At 41.3% G+C, this 22,767-nt stretch overlaps 1 long non-coding RNA gene across 1 annotated transcript in view; it reads left to right on the top strand.

The window, feature by feature from the left end:
- Positions 1-20,217, top strand: part of LOC117594376 — a 34,061-nt gene extending 13,844 nt beyond the window's left edge. Inside the window, exons 2-3 of the long non-coding RNA XR_004575648.1 lie at positions 1,457-1,551; positions 19,892-20,217. This is a non-coding gene — a long non-coding RNA (uncharacterized LOC117594376). The remainder of the gene's footprint in view (positions 1-1,456; positions 1,552-19,891) is intronic.
- Positions 20,218-22,767: the final 2,550 nt, after the last annotated feature.

The following is a 22,767-nucleotide window of genomic DNA, read 5'->3' on the forward strand; positions in this document are numbered from 1 at the left end:
TTGGGGAGTTTTGAGGTAGAGCTCTGTAGAGCACCAAGACAGGGATGTATGGAGGCACAGATCTGGGGAACAGTACCAAAATGTCTACAGCATTGAAGGTCCCCAAGAACAGAGTGGCCTCCATCATTCTTAAATGGAAGAAGTTTGGAACCTCCAACTCTCTTCCTGGAGTTCACTTCCCGGCCAAACGTAGCAATCGAGAAAGAATGACAGGTCAGTGAGGTGACCAAGAACCTGTATGGCCACTTAGACAAACCTCCAGATTACTTGTATGGGGCTGAGAAATTATTTCCGAAGGACAACCATCTCTGCAGCACCACTAATCAGGCCTTTATGGTAGAGTGGCCAGACAGAAGCCACTTCTCAGTAAAAGGCTCATGACAGCCTGCTTGGAGTTTGACAACCGGCATCTAAAGGACTCTCAGATCATGTATAACAAGACTAGTCTGATGAAATCAAGATCAAACTCTTTCGCCTGAATGCCAAGTGTCATGTCTGGAGGAATCCAGGCACCTCGTATCAGCTGGCCAATACCATCTGTGGGAATGTTTTTCAGCGGCAGGGACTGGAAGACCTGGCTAGCATTCAGGGAAAGATGAACGGCACCAGGTACAAACAGATCCTTGACGAAAACCTGCTCCAGAGCAGTCAGGACCTCGCTGGAGTGAAGGTCCACCTTCCAACAAGACAATGACCGAAAGCACACAGCCAATACAATGCAGGAGTGGCTTCGGGACATGTCTGTGAATGTCCGTGAGTGGCCCAGTCAGAGCCAGGACATGAACTAGGGAAATGCATTGGACATGACATTAGTATCTGAATAGTATATGTTGATGTTTGAATAGTATTTGCCGAAATAAGTTGATTTTTTTTTTTAACTACCGATACAACGTGAGCGCTACAACATAACGCTCAAAGCAGTGGGTAATGTTGGAATCTAACCTCGGCTCAATGGCCATTTGTGTGAGAAGAAGCGAGTGCATGTATGGAGGAAGCAGTGTTGTAGTCTCGCAATACTTGGCTACAGAACTAGAAGGCAAAAATGATCAACAAGTAACACTGAGTTTGTTGGCTGTAGAAGTCTAGAGAAGCTTGTTAGCTAAGCTAGCCATCAATAAGCTATTTGCTTAACTCACCATTTTCTGAACTCCCAACAGCCTCTAGATTCCACAGCCTAATTTTACACAGAGTTTTGTAGCCAAATCATTTTAATACATACCAGTTCATTATGATAATATATTAAATCTTTATGATGACGCTATAACATTGTATGTAAACATTCTAGATTGGAATTTGAATAGTATTTCGAATAATCATGTACAGAAATATTTATTTCAACAAAATAAATACATAAATGCAAAATTATCTTTGAGGGATAAAAATGAATACACACAAACTAATATATTTGACTAACCTTACCCATCCCTAACTTGCTTCCAATTGAACATCTCTACAGAGACCTGAAAATGGCTGTGCAGTGCTGTTCCTATCCAACCTGACAGAGCTTGAGGGGATCTGCAGTGAAGAATGTGAGAAACTCCCCAAAAACAGGTGTGCCAAGCCTGTAACATCAATTACCCAATAAGACTCAAGTCTGACAAAAGTGCTTCAACAAAGTACTGAGTGAAGGCGTCTGAATACTTACGTACAGTGGGGAGAACAAGTATTTAATACACTGCCAATTTTGCAGGTTTTCTTCTTACAAAGCATGTAGAGGTCTGTAATCTTTATCATAGGTGAGAGACGGAATCTAAAACAAAAATTCATAAAATGGGAAAACCTGCAAAATCAGCAGTGTATCAATTACTTGTTCTCCCCATCGTGTATGTGATATTTTAGTTTTTACTGGAACCCGTAAGCAGAGCTGACCTAGAAGAGCAAATGTTTCTAAGTGAGTGAGTGGCTGGCTGACTGACTGCCTGACAGACCCTTGTTAAATACAGTGGGGAGAACAAGTATTTGATACACTGCCAATTTTGCAGGTTTTCTACTTACAAAGCATGTAGAGGACTGTAATTTTTATCATAGGTACTCTTCAACTGTGAGAGACGGAATCTAAAACAATCCAGAAAATCACATTGTATGATTAATTAGCATTTTATTGCATGACATAAGTATTTGATACATCAGAAAAGCAGAACTTAATATTTGGTACAGAAACCTTTGTTTGCAATTACAGAGATCATACGTTTCCTGTAGTTCTTGACCAGGTTTGCACACACTGCAGCAGGGATTTTGGCCCACTCCTCCATACAGACCTTCTCCAGATCCTTCAGGTTTCGGGGCTATCACTGGGCAATACAGACTTTCAGCTCCCTCCAAAGATTTTCAATTGGGTTCAGGTCTGGAGACTGGCTAGGCCACTCCAGGACCTTGAGATGCTTCTTACGGAGCCACCCCTTAGTTGCCCTGGCTGTGTGTTTCGGGTCGTTGTCATGCTGGAAGACCCAACCACGACCCATCTTCAATGCTCTTACTGAGGGAAGGAGGTTGTTGGCCAAGATCTCACGATACATGGCCCCATCCATCCTCCCCTCAATACGGTGCAGTTGTCCTGTCCCCTGTGCAGAAAAGCATCCCCAAACTCATCCTTCTTCTTCCTCCAAACACGACGAGTGGAGTTTAGACCAAAAAGCTCTATTTTTGTCTCATCGGACCACATGACTTTCTCCCATTCCTCCTCCGGATCATCCAGATGGTCATTGGCAAACTTCAGACGGGCCTGGACATGCGCTGACTTGAGCAGGGGGACTTTGCGTTCGCTGCAGGATTTTAATCCATGGCGGCGTAGTGTGTTACTAATGGTTTTCTTTGAGACTGTGGTCCCAGCTCTCTTCAGGTCATTGACCAGGTCCTGCCGTGTAGTTTTGGGCTGATCCCTCACCTTTCTCATGATCATTTATGCCCCACAAGGTGAGATCTTACATGGAGCCCCAGACCCAGGGAGATTGACCGTCATCTTGATCTTCTTCCATTTTCTAACAATTGGGCCAACAGTTGTTGCCTTCTCACCAAGCCGCTTGCCTATTGTCCTGTAGCCCATCCCAGCCTTGTGCAGGTCTACAATTTTATCCCTGATGTCCTTACACAGCTCTCTGGTCTTGGCCATTGTGGAGAGGTTGGAGTCTGTTTGATTGAGTGTGTGGACAGGTGTCTTTTATACAGGTGATGAGTTCAAACAGGTGCAGTTAATACAGGTGATGAGTGGAGAACAGGAGGGCTTCTTAAAGAAAAACTAACAGGTCTGTGAGAGCCGGAATTCTTACTGGTTGGTAGGTGATCAAATACTTATGGCATGCAATAAAATGCAAATTAATTATTTGCTGCAGTGTGTGCAAAATCCCTGCTGCAGTGTGTGCAAACCTGGTCAAGAACTACAGGAAACGTATGATCTCTGTAATTGCAAATAAAGGTTTCTGTACCAAATATTAAGTTCTGCTTTTCTGATGTATCAAATACTTATGTCATGCAATAAAATGCTAATTAATTACTTAAAAATCATACAATGTGATTTTCTGGATTTTTGTTTTAGATTCCGTCTCTCACAGTTGAGGTGTACCTATGATAAAAATGACAGACCTCTACATGCTTTGTAAGTGGGAAAACCTGCAAAATCGTCAATGTATCAAATACTTGTTCTCCCCACTGTATATAAAACCAGAAAAGCAACCATGCAATACTAGTTCAGCCAACCTGCGATTAGAAGTGATGAACCCTGTGGCTCTAGCAGTCTAGGGTGGATGGTACAGAGACCCGTAACATAAAACACATGCAAATTAGTGTAGTGTACATGAACAGTGAGAACAAACAACACAGACAACCAAAGCTACCGTCAAACATAAAACATTTATTATAGACACACGGTAAGGGGTTTAGGGAAAAGGGGCTGAGCTGGACCCAATAAATTAAATAATAGTCCAAACACCCCTAAACTGAACTTGCCTACCTCAATAACTGCTTGGCTGACTACTAACCAAAATACAGTGGGTGGTCCGCTCAGTTCAACCTAGTGTTTTTAGACAAAGTTTTCCTATGGGTAGTATATGCCTAAGGGCGACTAGTAATATGCTTACTAGTATTGTTGTGGAAAACACTTCAGATTTCCAGACAAAAAAGATGCAGAGACTCAGGAGCCTTCGAATCCAAAAGTAGACTTTACTGATGTAATAAAGCCATGCTGATCTGCAGAGCAACCAAGCCATGTTGGTCTGCAGAACAACCGACTTCCAAACACACATTTTTATACAGTATGGTTATACAATGATATTAGGTCCTCCCATTATGCTAATTTCTGGATGGATCCTTCTCGAATCTTCCATCAATGTTTTTCACAACCCTCTGGGATTTGCTCCCCCAGCCACTACTCATCATGACTCAGCATATTCTCTGAAAGGGAAAGATTTCCTTATCTATGGTCTCACTCATCCTCCCAAGATGCCAAGACAGTCAGGGACAAGCTACTGGTCCTTCTGTCCTCAAAATGAGATAACAACAACCACTCATTGCACTGACCATGGGAACAATAGTTCATCACTCTCTCTTAACCATTAAACTGTTTGGGAAAATAATATGAGCCCTGGTTAAATGTTTTATCAATTAACACTCAATTAATATACAGGTGATCACATGAGATGTTCTGTCTACTCTTCATCAAGTTAATGTGAAATAACATGAAAATATCCCTACAGGATCAACTAACTTAGTAATTGGAATAATCATAAGAATTGAGCAATTGCTAGCAAAACTGAAAATTAACTTTACACTGTCAAAGCGATTTCATTTCATGGCACAAAAACGTTTGTTTTTCATTCATTTGTGAATGATATTGATATAGTAACTATCAATATAGGTGATGATAACTGACTTTTTCTCAAGTGAAAAGAAGATAGAATCATGTGTCCAGAGAAGTTTTTGTCTATCCAGAACAAATTACTAATGCATAATTCGAAAAAAAACACCAGAAATATTCACAATATAACCGTGAACAGTTTTTTATTAGGCTTACTATAATGTAGCTACTAAAGGTTGTAGACAGCCAAATAATAGTCTATCCGGAACAAATCCTAACGCATAATTAGTTCAGACTGGGATGAGATTCAAACACGAGACATCTGATAGTGTAGTCCGCGACTCTAACCACTAAGCTACTGCTACAGTGGGGAGAACAAGTATTTGATACACTGCCGATTTTGCAGGTTTTCCTACTTACAAAGCATGTAGAGGTCTGTAATTTTTATCATAAGTTCACTTCAACTGTGAGAGACGGAACAAAAATCCTGAAAATCACATTGTATGATTTTTAAATAATTAATTAGCATTTTATTGCATGACATAAGAATTTGATCACCTACCAACCAGTAAGAATTTCGGCTCTCACAGACCTGTTATTTTTTTCTTTAAGAAGCCCTCCTGTTCTCCACTCATTTCTTGTATTAACTGCACCTGTTTGAACTCATCACCTGTATTAAAGAAACCTGTCCACACACTCAATCAAACAGAATCCAACCTCCACAATGGCCAAGACCAGAGAGTTGTGTAAGGACATCAGGGATAAAATTGTAGACCTGCACAAGGCTGGGATGGGCTACAGGACAATAGGCAAGCAGCTTGGTGAGAAGGCAACAACTGTTGGCACAATTATTAGAAAATTGAAGAAGTTCAAGATGACGGTCTTGGGGCTCTGTCTGGGGCTCCATGCAAGATCTCACCTCGTGGGGCATCAATAATCATGAGGAAGGTGAGGGATCAGCCCAGAACTACACTGCAGGACCTGGTCAATGACCTGAAGAGAGCTGGGACCACAGTCTAAAAGAAAACTTTTAGTAACACATGACGCCGTCATGGATTAAACTCCTGCAGCGAACGCAAGGTCCCCCTGCTCAAGTCAGCGCATGTCCAGGCCCGTCTGAAGTTTGCCAATGACCATCTGGATGATCTGGAGGAGGAATGGGAGAAGGTCATGTGGTCTGATGAGACAAAAATAGAGCTTTTTGGTCTAAACTCCACTCGCCGTGTTTGGAGGAAGAAGAAGGATGAGTACAATCCCAAGAACACCATCCCAACCGTGAAGCATGGAGGTGGAAACATCATTCTTTGGGGATACTTTTCTGCACAGGGGACAGGACCACTGCACCGTATTGAGGGGAAGGTGGATGGGGCCATGTATCGCGAGATCTTGGCCAACAACCTCCTTCCCTCAGTAAGAGCATTGAAGATGGGTTGTGGCTGGGTCTTCCAGCATGACAACGACCCGAAACACACAGCCAGGGCAACTAAGGAGTGGCTCCGTAAGAAGCATCTCAAGGTCCTGGAGTGGCCTAGCCAGTCTCCAGATCTGAAACCAATAGAAAATCTTTGGAGGGAGCTGAAAGTCTGTATTGCCCAGCGATAGCCCCGAAACCTGAAGGATCTGGAGAAGGTCTGTATGGAGGAGTGGGCCAAAATCCCTGCTGCAGTGTGTGCAAACCTGGTCAAGAACTACAGGAAACGTATGATCTCTGTAATTGCAAACAAAGGTTTCTGTACCAAATATTAAGTTCTGCTTTTCTGATGTATCAAATACTTATGTCATGCAATAAAATGCTAATTAATCATACAATGTGATTTTCTGGATTGTTTTAGATTCCGTCTCTCACAGTTGAAGAGTACCTATGATAAAAATTACAGTCCTCTACATGCTTTGTAAGTAGAAAACCTGCAAAATTGGCAGTGTATCAAATACTTGTTCTCCCCATTGTATAAGTTTGCAACCATTCCTTTGCTTGGTCATTTTGGGTATTTTGTGTAGATTGATGAGGAACGTTTGATTGAATCAAATTTAGAATTGGGTTGTAACGGAACAAAATGTGGAATAAGTTAAGGGTGCTGAATACTTTCCAAATGCATTGTACATGCCATTTTTGTCAATACACACATGTGCTTAATGTAATTTCCAAGCTTAACTTTACATGTAATTATATATGTTTGTCTAGCTATCTGCATGTCTGGTTCTCTAACCAATTTTACTTTTGAATAGGGTAATATTCTCTGTTCATCTGTGTTTTTGGGTATTTGTGTCTGTCTGCCGATCTGCATGCCTTAATCTGCCTGTTTTTTTTTCTTAGTTTATTTTATATATTCGCCTGTATTGATAAAGAAATCATATTTCCAGTCTTTTTCATTTACTTTCCTTTCATATTAACTGCAATCTTAGGTTGTTCCTTTTTTGAAAAACCACATTGTTTTTTCATGATTTTATGTTAGAGAATTGTTCTTCTAGAAGTCTTGACTTTTGGTGCGTACAAGTGTGTTTTGGCAAAATTTTGTTTACCTCTTCAACAGAATGGGTCCTGTTAATGTCTAGCGAAAATGAAACTCTGCATTCTACCTTATTGACCATGTCACTGGTCAAGCATAGCCATGGTGGCATGATGTTATGGGTATGCTTTGCTTCCTCAGGACCTGGGTAACTTCCCACCATTGAAGCAACCAGGAATTCTGTTCTTTATTTAGAGCCATCTACATGCCCATTATTTTTCTGTGAGATGAAGCTGAGGCATGCCTAGGTCCTGCACCAAGACAATGATCAAAAATACAAAAGAAAATCTACATTAGAATGAGAAGAAAAAAAAAACTGGAATGGCCGAGTCAATGATCAGTCTGAAACCAAAATTGGATATTGTGGCAGGACCTATAAAGAGTACTTCATTCCTAATTACCTGCAACTGCAGCTAACGGTAGAACAACAATGATCCCTTTCTCACAGCCTGGTATTGGATGTAATTAGATCATTCAGGTTCCCTTTATTTCTGAAATCTTCGAGGACAATGCAATACGTTGGTCAGATAAGTTAGCCATGAACTCAGATTCCCTACAGGCAATGATGAGTCAGTTCTCCTGTGTGTTAAGATTTGTCATTGCAAAATTACCTTCCTGCACAGTAACCACAGCATTTGACCTCATAAAATGTTTCCGTTTAATGTGTCCCGCTTTTGGGAGACAGTTGAAGTTACAGTGGGGAGAACAAGTATTTGATACACTGCTGATATTTTAATCTCATATTTGTCTGGGATGGAAAACTAGCTACATATTTGTGATCCTTAAATGATGTTTTTGGCTGTTGCACCAAAAACAGATCATTCCTCTTGACTTACATTACCTTTCATTGCCAAATGATGATCTATTTAAGGTGTCTTTACTATCTTCTCACTCTGTATTAGTGAGTATTCTGTTTACCTTTTCAATATGTGGTTAAATTATTTTATATGCTGGCATAATAGGGTGAGATACTAAAGAGACAGACAGCGTAACTCATTATTTCTGGAAGGAATGCACCATTTTCACACCTACAATGAACTTTGTGGAAAAGGGGTTTCCCCTGAACAGACCTTGTCAGTTGGGAAACCCATTTACAGATGTGGTGGTGACGTTTGGCTATGCAAACTTGCTACTAAATGTCTTGGTCAGTGTCATCATTGAACAATCCCTGTGCATGAGCAAATTTGAACTGCTCACTTGACTGCTAATAAGTTATACAGTGGGGAGAACAAGTATTTCATACACTGCCAATTTTGCACGTTTTCCCACTTACAAAGCATGTAGAAGTCTGTAATTTTTATCATAGGTACTCTTTAACTGTGAGTGAAGGAATCTAAAACAAAAATCCAGAAAATCTCATTGTATGATTTTTAAGTAATTCATTTGCACTTTATTGCATGACATTAGTATTTGATACATCAGAAAAGCAGAAATGTATATTTGGTACAGAAACTTTGTTTGCAATTACAAAGATCATACGTTTCCTGTAGTTCTTGACCAGGTTTCCACACACTGCAGCAGGGATTTTGGCCCACTTCTCCATACAGACCTTCTCCAGATCCTTCAGGTTTCGGGGCTATCACTGGGCAATACAGACTTTCAGCTCCCTCCAAAGATTTTCTATTGGTTTCAGATCTGGAGACTGGCTAGGCCACTCCAGGACCTTGAGATGCTTTTCACGGAGCCAGTCCTTAGTTGCCCTGGCTATGTGTTTCGAGTTGTTGTCATGCTGGAAGACCCAGCCATGACCCATCTTCAATGCTCTTACTGAGGGAAGGAGGTTGTTGGCCGAGATTTTGCGATACATAGCCCCATCCATCCTCCCCTGAATACAGTGCAGTCGTCCTTTCCCCTTTGCAGAAAAGTATCCCCAAAGAATGATGTTTCCCCCTCCATGCTTCACGGTTGAGATGTTGTTCATGGGGTTGTATTCATCCTTCTTCTTCCTCCAAACACGGCGTGTGGAGTTTAGACCAAAAAGCTCTATTTTTGTCTCATCAGACCACATGACCTTCTTCCATTTCTCCTCTGGATCATCCAGATGGTCATTGGCAAACTTCAGACGGGCCTGGACATGCGCTGGACATGCGCTGGCTTGAGCAGGGGGACTGCAGGATTTTAATCCATGACAGTGTAGTGTGTTACTAATGGTTTTCTTTGAGACTGTGGTCCCAGCTCTCTTCAGGTCATTGAACAGGTCCTGCCGTGTTGTTCTGGGCTGATCCCTCACCTTCCTCATGATCATTTATGCCCCACAAGGTGAGATCTTGCATGGGGCCCCAGACAGAGGGAGATTGACCAACATCTTGATCTTCTTCCATTTTCTAATAATTGCGCCAACAGTTGTTGCCTTCTCACCAAGCTCCTTGCCTATTGTCCTATAGCCCATCCCCATGAAGCCTTGTGCAGGTCTACAATTTTATCCCTGATGTCCTTACACAGCTCTCTGGTTTTGGCCATTGTGGAGAGGTTAGAGTCTGTTTGATTGAGTGTGTGGACAGGTGTCTTTTATACAGGTAACGAGTTCAAACAGGTACAGTTAATATAGGTAAGGAGTGGAGAACAGGAGGGCTTCTTAAAGAAAAACTAACAGGTTTTTAAGAGCCGGAATTCTTACTGGTTGGTAGGTGATCAAATTCTTATGTCATGCAATAAAATGCAAATTAATTATTTAAAAATCATACAATGTGATTTTCAGGATTTTTGTTTTAGATTACGTCTCTCACAGTTGAAGTGTACCTATGATAAAACTTACAGACCTCTGCATGCTTTGTAAGTAGGAAAACCTGCAAAATCAGCAGTGTATCAAAAACTTGTTCTCCCCACTGTATATTGACTAGAAAAACAAAAATGAAATCACACTGTGCCTTTAATTTTTTTTCTTGGTAGTGAAGCTTCCTGAGAGTTGAGGAAAGCATGAAACCACAGACCACTGCAGTCATATTCAGCTGGTGACTTTGTTTCAGCTACTACATTCTGTGTGCTTTTTGATCGAGGAACACAACGACACACGTTTAGTCAGTGGGCTGTCAAGTGGATCCTTTGCTCTGTGGCCCACGCATTTGCGTCACTCAGTTTTACCTGAAACCTGGTGTGAAAGTCAGCTGTCCATCGGAAAGTTATGTGAGATGTAGCCCTACATATATTTGGCTCTGTATTTGTGGCAAAGGGCCACAATCGAGTTAAAAAATATGGGCGGTTTCCTAGTCAAATAAGTTCTTATCTTGAGATAATGGAATACCAACAACCACTGAGTATAGTAGTAGCTGATCATGTTTAGTGTGGCCCATGCATATATTTTTAATTGCTGTCATTGGGTGACTCACTACACTTGGAGGTTTAAGGGGTCATTGTTGATATTTCATTATATTGCATAATGCTGTAGGACAGACCTATGACGGCACAACTACATTTCCTGTTCATTTCCTGTTCTTAACACAGGTTTCATTAGTTTGTAATTGGCGTGCTCTTGCGTGGTGTTTCCTCAAAAGCCCTTGTGACTTTTGTTGATGGGTCCTTTGATGGTTGTGCCCAAGTGTGATTCCAGTAATTTTACAATTATATACTTGAAACTGCAAGGAGAGGCGTTGTAAACCCTTCCAGACTCATGTGCATCAAAAATGCTTCTGAAAATATTCCCATCAGGTTCGGAGCCGGGGGGGGCAAAATCAGGCACTGCCCCCAAGATAGAATCTGTGCCAGTCCTGAATCCCATAAACCCATATAAGTTAAGACCAAGCCAGACTAATTTTCCCATCTTTGTACGAGGCTGGATCCTCTCAAATGATGTTTTTATGTGTACCTGTTTTGGTCCACCTGATTCCAATTTTGGTATTTTTATGTGATGGTGAAGTTATGGGTGTACTAAGTTTTTTCTACAAAAGGAAATTGCAGTTCTGATTATTTTATGGCATGAAAGGTTTTAAAAAATGTTCTTGCGTGATCAGTAAAATTATTTTATGTTTATGTAAATGTGGTTGGAATTGAGCTCAAATATTCATGATGGAAAAAAATACATTTCAGTGGATTTAATGTCCTTTAGTATGCAACAGATATGAAAGAAAGGCCCCCATTGTCTTGATGCTTGAATGTAAGGAATGGATGGGTGACACATTCCCATTAATTGGACTGACAAGTGTATGTCAGCAGTAGCAACATCTGTTTTGCCAATGGACAGATGAACTGCGCATATCTTTTATGGTCAAACAAAAACATCAACTGCGGAATCTCGTCAGGTTCCTCTTGCTCTGGACAATGTCTGGCCTCATGTGGCCAGAGTGCGTAGGCAGTTCCTGGATGACAAAGGCATTGATGCCAATGATTGGCCCTCACGTTCCCCAGACCCGAATCCAATTGAGAACCTCTGGGACGTTATGTATTGTGTATCCGACATTGCCAAGTAGCACCACAGACTGTCCAGGAGCTCACTGTAATCCTAATCCAGGCCTTGGAGGAGATTGGATAAAGATCTGGGGAATTTGGAGGCCAAGTTCCACACCTTGAACTCATTGTTGTGTTCCTTAAACCATTCCTGAACCATCTTTGTGGCAGGGCGCATTATCCTGCTGAAAGAGGCCAATCCCATCAGGGAATACCGTTGCCATGAAAGGGTGCACATGGTCTGCATCAATGCACTGTGTGTTCTGACACCTTTCTACAGTATCAGTTCCAGCATTAACTTCTTCAGCAGTTTGAGCTGTTGGATCGGACCACACAGGCCACAAGCCTTCACTCCACCCATGACCATCTCACCGATTCACAGCTTTTCCTTCCTTGGACCACTTTTGATAGGTACTGACCACTACAGACCGGGAACACCCCACAAGGACTGCAGTTTTGGAGATGCTCTGACCCAGTCGTCTAGCCATCACAATTTCACCCTTGTCAAAGTCACTGAAATCCGTACACTTGGCAATTTTTCCTGCTTCTAACACATCTACTTTCAGGACCAGATTTTCACTTGCTGCCTAATATATCCCACCCACTGATAGGTGCCATGATAATGAGATAATCAGTGTTATTCAATTCACGTGTCAGAGATCACAATGTTATGGCTGGTCAGTGTATATATACAGTATATATATCAATCAAATGTATTTTTATTCAGCAGATGTTGCAAAGTGCTTTTACAAAACACCTGGCCTTAAACCCCAAGGAGCAAACAACAGTAGTGTTGAATTTCATATATATATATATGTATGTATAATGAGTTGGGTATATATAAAGTTGATATGTTGCACATGAACAAGTAATACACAGAAAATCAAGTTCATTTATAAATGAAATGTTTTTAATTTATAACTATATTTGAATATATATATATTCGGGTCTCTCTTATCAGTTTTGTTGGGCCTTACATTTTCGGTGACCTTAGACCTCTCTTATCTCCATCAACCTTGCAGTGCAAAGTTCTCAGTGTTTAAATGTACCGGTTCTGCAGGTTCATAACCGTAGCCTAAGTCAACAAACCTTTTCTCCAGTGCGTTCACTTGGGCTAGTGTGTAATCCTCTGATTGCTGGCTAAGCGAGTGTCCCAGCTTCGCACTGACCGCCTCACTTTGTGCTCCAAGCAGCAGCCCGTTGTACTCATGAAGTGTCATCACCATCACCTCACAAAGGTCGGAGTCCTTGCAGAGGGGAAGGGATACAATACTTGCGACTCCATGCAAGTGACCTAACCCATCGAAATGCTACTAGTGCTGATTGCGACACCAGATGTCTACATTTTACACCTGTTACAGCTGATGGATGGGCTGGTTTGGGGTCTTTTCACATGGTTCTTATATCATGGAAGCATCACATTCTGTATGGGGACAGTGGAGTCCTCAGGCATGGCTTTTTAGCACATAGATTAGTTATCACTGAAAAGAAAGCCTTCTGGAGGGAATTTGCATTTTGTGGTTGAAAACAGCTACTTTGTGAAGTGCATGTGTGTGGTAACCGAATTTGCTGAGCATCAACAAAAAATAAACAAAAAAAGTCAATAAAAGATTGTTTACTTGGTTCCTAAACAAAACGTGAATCAGTTTTTTGATCAGTGAGAAAATATACAAAATGCCAGTCTGATTCCATTTCGCTATATGCACTCCCACAGCCTGGCCACCGGGTTTCCTTTCCTTGTGGGAGTGGAAATAACCAATGCTTAAGATTTCTCGATAAGATTTCTGCTTGACTTAATTTGAAACATCACTTTCCATGTGGATGTACCAAAGGTACACCTTGTATATCTTAAGGAACAGCCAAGTAGTAGGAATACTGTTGCTAAGTACTGTAATACTGTAAGGACAGCTTACAACCCGGCCCGACAACACCACGCTACGCCAGCGTTCTGTTTGGCACCGTTGCAATCTCAAGGAACACTGGTGTCAATCTGACGAAGTATAATTGTAGCAAATTCTTACATGTTATTGATGAGTATTATCAATGATCTTTCTTGCCTTTGGTGTCCTTCTGTAAGTGTCAGGTCCTGGCTGGGGGCCTCTAAGCACCTTTATGCGCCCGGGGGCCACAGTCAGGGCCTGACACCAGGGGTGCTTCTAGGGATCTCTGCACTCCACTTTTCATTGTCCTCAATAAGAGGCAGCTGCCCCGCGTTGCCTCTGATAAGGGACCCTATTTTTCCTTTTTTGCCTTTTGTGTTTGTGGTTCAATGTTTGTGCTGTGTGCCTTCATTATGCGGTTTACCGCGCCTTTTGTTGTTTGTGTTTGTGTACAAAACCGAATAAAAAGAATGAGTCCCTGCTCTGTGCCTGTCTACCCAAAACAGTGACAGTTGGTCTGGTACTGGGCAAAGAGGGTGGTGCTTTTTCCTGACTGCTGTCACAGCCCACCTGGTTGCCCTTGTCCACCTGATCGTCCTTGTCCACCTGATTGTCCTTGTCCACCTGGTCATCCTTGTCCACATGATCGTCCTTGTCTACCAGATCATTCTTGTCCACTTGGTCATCCTTGTCCACATGATCGTCCTTGTCCACCTGATCGTCCTTGTCCACCTGGTCATCCTTGTCCACCTGATCGTCCTTGTCCACCTGATCGTCCTTGTCCACCTGATCGTCCTTGTCCACCTGGTCATCCTTGTCCACCTGATCGTCCTTGTCTACCAGATCATTCTTGTCCACTTGGTCATCCTTGTCCACATGATCGTCCTTGTCCACCTGGTCATCCTTGTCCACCTGATCGTCCTTGTCCACCTGATCGTCCTTGTCCATCTGGTCATCCTTGTCCACCTGATCGTCCTTGTCCACCTGGTCATCCTTGTCCACCTGATCGTCTTGTCCACATGATCGTCCTTGTCCACCTGATCGTCCTTGTCCACCAGATCATTCTTGTCCACCTGATCGTCCTTGTCCACCTGATCGTCCTTGTCCAACTGATCGTCCTTGTCCACCTGATCGTCCTTGTCCAACTGATCGTCCTTGTCCGCCTGATTGTCTTTATCCACCTGGCTCTGTAGTTGATCTGGATTCTGCCTGAAGACACTGTTCACAGCCCAGCTGTATTTATTGACCGTGTATATATTTTGATGAATAATGTGGCCTTAAAATGTCATGCACGTGTATAATCTCAACCCGGACTGGCCACCCTTCTGCTTTCAGCCCTCTTGGTGTTTAGTCCAGTTAATGATTAAAATACATTTCATTAGTTGATGGTTGAATGCATATCTGACAACCTACGTTTTAACTCACAAGCCTGGATCTCCCTCTGATTTGTTTTTTTGTCATTTTCTCAAACAAAATTAACAAATCCAAGCAAGTATTATTACTTTCTTTGCAAATGAAAGAGGTGTTAAGACCTGAGATTTAGCTGATTGTGAAGATTTAGTTCACATTTGTCAGTCTTTAACGGTGTTGTGGTAGAGATTCCTGACCACAGTGGGAATTCTGCACGAACCAACAAGGAAAAACCCACTACCTCCAAACACCACACCCCGTCCCTCTGCAGAGACTGCTCGGGGTTTACCAAAACCGCTGACACCTGGTTGTGAACACTGCAACATGTTGTGGCATACTTGAGATCCTGTGGTCGAATCAAAAACGTTCCTCATTGCAGTTTCTGAAACTATTAGTTCTTTCACGTGTAGTGTAATGGGACAGGAAAATTAGATGAATGATGATGCTTGCGCTGATCATAAGACTCTACGTTTCTGCTATGGACTCCAGATAAATAACAATAATTATCTATTCAATTTTGTAGAGCACTTTTCATTAATTAGAACAATCTCAAAGTGCATTAAGTAAATAAACATGTAAGGACAAGAAAAAGCATGGATTGATTATTTGACTGGCTGGGGCTTTGCAATCGTGCTGCATTAATGTTTCAAGTGTACCACAGAAGTTGTGTTGTGGCGCACAGCTGATTGTGGTTGAAGGTGTTTTGACTGAAAACATTCAACCTGAAATCCCCTCGTGGCTGGGAAGTCCACCCTGTTGACAGGGGCATGGTAGCTCAAAACAACACGCTGCACCTGTCAGTGTGAGAAATTACTAGGTAGGAACTTTAGGCAGGTTATCAGTGTCATTTAGCAGGTGTGAATGCACACATTGCCTTATTTTTCTAAATAGTAGACTAGAAGGTAAACTAACTAACACAAAGAGTTAGCATGGTACATTTAGTGCATTTAAGGTAAAAATGTCAGATATTCTTTTCAGGTGTCAAGTATTTATTCTTGTAATATTTTGGCACTTTTTCTACTTTTTTACTTTCTTTGCTATTCATACATACATACATACATCTTCTTCCGCTTCATCGCGGGGGCAGCAGTCTAAGCAGAGATGCCCAGACTTCCCTCTCTCCAGACACTTCCTCCAGCTCTTCCGGGGGGACACCGAGGCGTTCCCAGGCCAGCCGGGAGACATAGTCCCTCCAGCGTGTCCTAGGTGTTCCCCGGGGTCTCCTCCCGGTGGGACGGGACCGGAACACCTTCCCAGGAAGGCGTTCCGGAGGCATCCGAAACAGATGCCCAAGCCACCTCAGCTGACCCTTTTCGATGTGGAGGAGCAGCGGCTCTACTCTGAGCTCCTCCCGGGTGACCAAGCTCATGACCATAAGCTCATGACCATAGGTGAGAGTAGGAACGTAGATTGACCGGTAAATGGAGAGCTTTGCCTTGCGGCTCAGCTCTTTCTTCACCACGACAGACCGATACATTGACCGCATTACTGCCGAAGCTGCACCGATCCGTCTGTCAATCTCCCGTTCCATCCTTCCCTCACTCGTGAACAAGACCCCTAGATACTTAAACTCCTCCACTGGAGGCAGGCACTCTCCACCAACCTGAAGTGGGCAAGCCACCCTTTTCCGACTGAGGACCATGGCCTCGGATTTGGAGGCACTGATTCTCATCCCCACCGCTTCACACTCGGCTGCAAACCGTCCCAGTGCATGCTGAAGGTCCTGGTTTGAAGGGGCCAACACGACAACATCATCCGCAAAGAGCAGAGACAAAATCGTGTGGTCCCCAAACCTGACACCCTCCGGCCCCTGGCTGCGCCTAGAAATTCTGTCCATAAAAATTATTAACAGAACCGGCGACAAAGGGCAGCCCTGCCAGAGTCCAACATGCACTGGGAATAAGTCTGACTTACTGCCGGCAATGCGGACTAAGCTCCTGCTTCGGTCGTACAGGGACCTGACAGCCCTTAGCAAAGGACCCAGGACCCTATATTCCCGAAGCACTCTCCACAGGATGCCGCGAGGGACACAGTCGAATGCCTTCTCCAAATCCACAAAACACATGTGGATTGGTTGTTCAAACTCCCATGAACCCTCCAACACCCTGTAGAGGGTATAGAGCTGGTCCAGTGTTCCACGGCCCGGACGAAAACCACACTGTTCCTCCTGAATCCGAGGTTCTACTATCGGCCATATTCTCCTCTCCAGAACCCTGGCATAGACTTTCCCAGGGAAGCTGAGAAGTGTGATCCCCCTATAGTTGGAACACACCCTCCGGTCCCCCTTCTTCTTTGCTATTCGATTTACTTTATTTTCATCCTTCCTGAGAGGTGGAGCTCCTGTGACACCAGACTTTGGGGCCCCTTTTGATGGAAAGTTGGCTGCCGCCAAACACCCAGACTTTTGTCTGTTTGCCGAGTCAATAGTTTCCACTTGTGTCACGGTTTTAAGGCTTTATAATGCCACCTATTGCTGAAAAGAGGAACAACACACATTTTGGCAATTTTATACATAGGTGACATATTTTTGTCTAAAGAAAATAGACAATACTGAGAAAATAAATTATAATGAGATTTTTTTAAATACTGAGTTGACCTAAACAATGGTGAACTGTAGGTACTTCTGTAACACCCCTTTGATTGCCATGACACCCAGTGGCTCTGAGGTTAGACACAACCATACAAGCACAGATGTCCATCAATTATCCAAAACCACTCAGTCATCGTAGGCAGCCATGGTCTGGTGCAATTTGTGTCTTATGATCACGTTCTGTGAATTTGAAAGGTGAAATGAGCTCTTCAAAATAAAGGATAACATGATGTATGGCGGTCTTCTGTTTCAGAAAACACTCGTCAAGGAGGTTTCACGGATACCTAAGAGTCATTTAAAAGGAACTACCGATCCCCCAGAGGTGGCCTTTAACTCTGCAGTGTATCGATTACTGCTGACATCTTTGCCGCGTTTCCCTCGTAAAAAGACTCTGGGTCTCATTTGGTATTTTCCATGGTTAAATATAGCAGAAAAAAAGAAAAGCTGAATCAATAATAAGGTAAAAACCGAGCTTTGTTCTTGTGTTTAAAAGTTGCAGATGTGCAGCTGTGCGTGAATGCTTCGCTAATATGCCCATGTTGACTAATTCAGAACAGACCCTTTGTTTCTGCACCTTTTGCTAACTGACTACCAGCAACAGCTTGCTTACATCAAATCCGGCCAAGTCAATCTATTCATTACGGTGCACCTTATATCTGTAGCTAACTGCTTAACGCCTTAAAAAATTTATTTAACCAATGATTAGAGTGAACCACAAGCTCATATACGAGAGAAGCTTAATGCCTGATTCACTCAGTTTTCCCCAGTGATAAACGTTACTCTATTGGTTTCTCTTCACAACCAATGAATAGCTCCCGTCTACGTATTGAGAAGGAGCTTCTACACATTGTGGAAGCAAAATGTATGTGCTTGTTTAATAAATAATTTCAGGCAGTGGCAATTTGGCACCGGTCAAATAAATCTATAATCTAATAAATCACATGGGCAGCATTTTTCCAGAGTTATCTCATTTGATTCAACCTATCAGATATTTTAAGGTCTAAATACAAGAAATTAAATGAAAAGAATGTTCAAAGCAATTTCTAAATAATTATTTGGTCCAAATAATTATTATTATATAGATTATAAAAAGTATAATCTATGTAAATATTCTATACATTACATTTTATATAGTTTTCAGCTGATCAAATTTGCAAATCTGTGTGCAGATTTCAAACACGTATTTATAGTCTAATAATATTTATGATCATATTTTTCAGTGCCAGCAAAAACAAGCTCCATTTTGATTTCAGGAGTTTCTTCTAACGTTGGTTACACTGACACTAGTCAGAATTCCTTTAGTTGCTATGTTACTCTTTGGAACCTGGGAACATACAGTCACACTTTGTTTTCATAGGTAAACTTGATGTATGTATTGAGTGTTAATGGCTGATGTGAATCGAAACACTGCACACTATCTGTACTGCAGCTGACTGCTTTAATAGCAGAAATATGAAAAAAAAATCTGACATCCTGTTTCTTATAGAGGCTTAATGGGGGGGGGGGGGGGGGGGGGGGGTTGTTGGTGTTTTTGTACTGCTGAAAATTGCCATAGGGTTTTGTCTTTCAGAATCTGGAGAATTGGTATGGAATCCATGTTGACATTGACTTGGACAAATTTGATCAACATATTTACACTGGCCTGAGGAAAACTGTCAACCACAGCCATTTACATTATTTGTAGCCCACTTACAGTTGGGGAGAGCAATAAAATGCAAATTAATTATTTAAACATCATACAATGTGATTTTCTGGATTTTAGTTTTAGATTCCGTCTCTCACAGTTGAAGAGAACCTATGATAAAAATTACAGACCTCGACATGCTTTGTAAGTGGGAAAACCTGCAAAATCGGCAGTGTATCAAATACTTGTTCTCCCCACTGTATAAGGTGGGCTATACAAACGGGCTCAAATTAAAAATACAAATCAGTACAAAACAGCAAACGGTGGCCAGTTCCCACAGCCTGGGATGAAGCCTTCAAGCAAATCCAAAAAGAGGGCAGCGGTGAGCCGCTTTAATTATTTAATTATGTACTGTATATATATTTAATTATTACATTTTGACTTTTTTGGTGCTCCATAAATCATATGGTCAGTCTTGATTTAAGGTGATTAGTTGCATATTATAGACTGTAGAGGACATCTGTGATTATGCAAACTACAGGTTAACACGTATGTTTGTAAACTTTGTGGAAGTGACTCAGCCCTCATGAAGCAATACAAGCAATCTCAATCACCATTACCATTGCAACATAAAACCAACAAACAAAATAAATTAAATGATTGAATGTTCAGATCAAACCAAAGAAAAAACTTTTATCATTTTCTGTGCAGGGAATCCACGCATGGGTCTGGGTTACCGGATGACCGGGAACCGATCTTTAAGAATGCACTGTAAGTATATTCAGTTTCTTTGTTGATTGATATTTTCTTTAGACAGTATGTGTATTACATAATAAACTGTTTATGTGGTGTTTGATTTCAGGTTCAAATTAAATGTACAAGAAACTAAACTTTGTTCATGTTGTGTCGTCATCTAAATAGACAAATTTGCTAGAAAGCACACAGACAAGTTTGCAGCATAAATTTTTTATATTCTCACATATTCTCACATAAGACATTTTTGATTAAATACAAAAAAATCACATCAACAAATACCTGGTTTCATGTCAACCATAATAACATTTCAAGAAAATCAGTCTCATTGTGAGACAACCATTTATGATTTAATAAAATTTACGTAATGGATGAGATATAGAATAGAGAAATGTGCTGTTAATAGACAGCAAAGAAACATACCAACGTGTTAATTCGAATAAATAAAGAAATATGAAAATGTCAATGAAAAAACTGCATGGACATCTTTGCACATAAGATGGCATCTACACAGCTTGTTTGTGGAGGAACAACAGTTCATAAATATATATTAAATAAATAAAATATTAAGACAGCCGTAACAGAGTAGTGTCTACTAAACATTCCAATGTCTTTTCCACAGTTCGTTCCAGTCTTTTCCTCACACCAGTGTAGTCATGATCTGAAAAAGGATTTCTTTGTCATTAGTAAACTGCACTGCACAACATTCACTGTCAGTTTAGTCAAGATTGTATTGCTGTTAAAATTATGACTCATTCATAAAAACCTGGTACCTTTTGAAGTAGAGATTCCAACTGTCCTAAAAATTCTTGGCTGCCCTTCTTTGGATAGGAAGTACACGTTTGGCATTCCTGAGGGAATAAAGGAACACATTTTACCTACATTTCATGTTACTCTTAGATTTAGACTAAATGTAGGCCTGGCAAAGCAACTACCAATTCAATAACATAGTATCTGGGAAATTAAGACACTCAACAGCCTCTATCCCACAACAGCCTCTATCCCACAACAGCCTCTGGCCCACAACAGCCTCTATCCCACAACAGCCTCTATCCCACAACAGCCTCTATCCCACAACAGCCTCTAGCCCAGCTCACCTTTTGCTTCGGACTGGAGTTCTTACAGACTTTGTCCAGACTTTCCAACTAAAAACCAAACAAAGCAACATGTCAGTGTTTTGCCATTCAATTTTGATACGTAAAATGCTATGTAGACATTATCCTTGTTTTTAAAAGTGACTCACAATTAATCGAATCCTGAGGCTTTTGTTGAATTTCAAATAAATCTTCGATTTATTTATTTTGAGTTGGGACACCGATGTCCGGAAGCATTCGAAAGCAGTTCGTAAACAACACTCCTGCAAAAAGCAAAATGATACATTCAAATATTGATGTATTTTGTTGGTATGCTTGCGCTCACAGGTAAGTATTGTTATGCGGAATAGGAAACACAGGAGGGAGCTGGTGTATAGTAACTAAACCACATACAATCTTCAAGATGAGTGAGACACTTGTTACACAGTTACGGTACATTTGAAAATCTTTCATTTAAAAGTCCATATATATTTACACGTGGCCTTATTTTCACTCTTTTTGTGCTTGTATTTGATTACCCAAACTATTATTTACGTATATTTAGTTTCCTCAAAAAGAAAAACGAATTAAACCGATTAAATCGATGATATCATCAGATGAATGGATTTGCTGTCGGATCAAAAAATTATTGCCAGCAATTATTAAGTGCAGAGGCATAATTCTGAATGGGATTATAATGTAACTTGAGTTGGTTGTTGTTTTGAAGCCTTTTATACAATACTTTTTCAAAATCCATTGTAATTTAAGGTTGTGGATGAGCATGGGTGTCACAAACAAAAACAAAGCAAAATGTCATAACCAATTTGCTCCATAATAAAACTAAACATATGAAACAAAAACTGTGTGGGGGTTGAACTACAAAGAGAGTGAACAAAACACCCCAGGAAAAATGGGTGAGAAATAGTTAAGTTGCAATAAGTAATACCATTTGTCTCACGATTTATGCATTAATCGTTCTATCATTTCCTACAAAATATGCAATACACAAATGTAATACTCTGCCTTTCGGAGTAAACTATTCCATCCTGTACACTAGCCCTTCCAAATTTAGACAAAGCTCAGAGTGATGAAGAAACAGTTATGTTTCCACCAACACTTTCAAACAAGAGAGGAGTACATATAGGATATGTTTTCACTGTTTTTACTTTCTGCATGTTTCCAGTTTACCCACTTTGTCTTGGGCGTTTCACAGAATTTCACAGAAGACTTTCTCTTTGCTGACGCAACAACGCATTTTCCAGGTTGAGGCTTTCATTTGTCTGTACCATTAGGAAATTATATATTCCCCATTTTGTGGACCTCAAACAGTAACTGACAAATTCAAGTTGGACGGCCACAGACATAATTTCATATTTAGTGTCAAAAGTTTCCCCAGGGAATCCTGATAACAAACTGGTTCCAAGTTAGACTTAGTCAATATGGCCAAAATAGGTCTGGTAAGGGACCAGTATAACACATCTAGAGGCTGTTCTTATGCATGACACAATGCAGAGTGCCTGGATACTGCTAATAGCCGTTGTATATTGTCCATTTACCAAAGAGCCCTGAAGTTCTTTATGGCTATTAGAAACTGGTTAGAACAGTTTACACATAATTTAACATCCACAGCTTTTGGCCAGTTAGCAACCCGCAGCACACAAAGTACCAGGTAAATAACAATTATGTTTCGGGTCCATTTTAACACTAGTGAGCTCTTCACTTCAAGATACAGTCAAACATTTTCTAAGCCACTATCACACT

Source organism: Esox lucius, chromosome 4, assembly GCF_011004845.1.
Source record: "Esox lucius isolate fEsoLuc1 chromosome 4, fEsoLuc1.pri, whole genome shotgun sequence".
Taxonomy (NCBI): domain Eukaryota; kingdom Metazoa; phylum Chordata; class Actinopteri; order Esociformes; family Esocidae; genus Esox; species Esox lucius.